Source organism: Hordeum vulgare, chromosome 3H (assembly GCF_904849725.1).
Source record: "Hordeum vulgare subsp. vulgare chromosome 3H, MorexV3_pseudomolecules_assembly, whole genome shotgun sequence".
Lineage (NCBI taxonomy): Eukaryota > Viridiplantae > Streptophyta > Magnoliopsida > Poales > Poaceae > Hordeum > Hordeum vulgare.
The window spans coordinates 402,261,312-402,263,475 of record NC_058520.1 but is presented as its reverse complement, the minus strand read 5'-3'; the positions used below and the strand labels follow the sequence as shown (position 1 = coordinate 402,263,475).

The following is a 2,164-nucleotide window of genomic DNA, read 5'->3' as shown; positions in this document are numbered from 1 at the left end:
TCGGGCTGCCCGTCGGCGTTCTTGCTCTTGAGCTCCTCGATCTTCCGGCGCTCCGCCTCGCGCTGCTTCTCCAGCCGCCGGATCTTCACCGCGTCCTGCGTCGTGCCAACGTACCCGTCGCCGAACCCCGACATCCTTCCTCCTCGGATTTCCCGGCAGGTGGGGATTGGGGTGTAAGGTCAGGTCGCAAGTATTCGAGGGCGCGGCTGCGGGGAAGAGGAGAAGGCGTCCTGACCTCTGGCCTTCTTGCCGATGTCAGCGTAGAGCCCCGGGCCAGCGGCGGTGGCGGGGGCGGGGGCCGGGGTGGGCTTGGGGGCATCCATGGAGGGAGGAGGACGGCGGCGACGGCGGGGGGCTCCGCGGCGAGGAGGCCCGGTGTGTGGGATCGGCGGCTGGGGAAAGGAGAGGGTTGCGTGTGCCGTCAGTGGGGTAGAGCTTGTAGGCCGGTAGGTCGTCGGTGGGGGTAAGGGAGAGGTGGCCGCCGCCGGCTCGTTGGGTGGTTCCTAGGGTTTGGTGGATTTGGCCATTCGGGGGAGGAGGAAGACAGAGAAAAGGAGGTCGTGGTGGTAGTGGAGCGAAGCCTAGGGTTTGGTGGGCCGGTGGGTTGGATGGACGGATGGATGCACATACGGATGGATGGATGTTTGACATGTCATCGATCCATGCCATAGCACATTTCACCAATCAAAAAATTTCAAGTGCCCAAAATTTCGCTGCTTGAACGGATCTACGAGCAGGGAAAGGAGGGGAGGCGGCACCGGCCACGCCACTGCCGGTGGCAGTGCCGATGGCGCCTGCCGAGTCACCTCCTCGCCGGCCACGCCCGCGCCCACCGCCACCCCCGTCACTCCCGCGCCCACCGCCACCCCCGTCGCGACCGCTAAGCCGCCACCGGCAGTCGTGCCGGTCAAGCCGCCTCCGGTTGTCGCGCCCGTGTCTGCGTCGCCGCCCGTCGTGACGCCTCCTCCCGTGTCACCACCGCCCGTGAAGGCGCCTCCTCCCGTGACGCCGCCACCGGTCACCGCGCCTCCGCACGCGACGATGCCTCCGTCGGCGGCCGCACCGGCCGAAGCGCCCGGGGTGCTCCCTCCCGTGGAGACGCCCCCGCCGGTGGCCGAGGTACCCGCCGTGCTGCCTCCGGCCAAGGCTTCGTCCAAGAGCAAGAACAAGCACAAGAGAAAGAGGAGCGGCAAGAAGAAGTCGCCCGCCCCCGCGCCGGAGCCGCTCAGCCCGCCGGCCCCCATCGCACCCGAGCCCACCACCGTGGAGGACGTCTCCGGCCCCGCACCATCCGCCAACGATCTGGTAATCCATCACTCTCTTATTTTTTGTTAGAGAAGAGCGGCAGCAACTAATGGCGATCGAATGAACGTTTCTGAATTTGTTCTTGGTGTAGAGCGGGAGCGGCCGGCAGTACGGGCGCTGGGGGATCGTCGTGCAGACTGCCGCCATGGTTCCTTTTCCACTGGAGCTGTTGTACGTACATACATATCCCTGGTTATTTGTGAGTTTCTCTGCTCGATCTGTGATTACTCTTCTTTTGCACGTACATTATCCATGGTGGTGCAAATTTGAGTTTATGTGCTGATGCATTACTTTTATGTCCAGGTTCTGGCCTACAAAAGCCAACCGAAGAATGAGATAGATTGCTGCCGAGATCGAGAGCATCCTCAAGGGTATCACCGCGAAAAGAGAGAACGCCTTGAGGGTCGGCCAAGCCACAAGCGACGATCTCCTCGGACTGCTGTTGGAGTCCAACATGGCACACAGCAGGGAGGGCGGCAACTCCAAGGCACCACAAGGCACGGTCTCCTTAGTTCATGTTGTGGGCACGACTATGGATGGATGTAAATTCTTTGAAAAATAAAACAACAATTATATATAAAGCATAACCATCTTCTTGTAATTTGACATGTAAAACCTATGTACATGAAAGATATTTTGAAATTCAGGTCATGCAATAGCTAGCTATGAAGCATATACATCTTATTACGACATGTTTAGGATGTACTCATACCATACTTGTCTAACACAAGTCCAGACTCAAACTCACAACACAATAACCTAAATAAAACCCCTGTAAATCAATATCAGATAGGGGGGAAAATCTGGTTCGAACGAGGACGATCAACAGCCAACAACACTTGCAGGTATTTCCCTCGGT

The 2,164-nt window shown here is 59.0% G+C and overlaps 1 pseudogene; it reads left to right on the top strand.

The window, feature by feature from the left end:
• The first annotated feature begins 632 nt into the window (after positions 1-632).
• LOC123441796 lies at positions 633-1,645 on the top strand (annotated as a pseudogene).
• Positions 1,646-2,164: the final 519 nt, after the last annotated feature.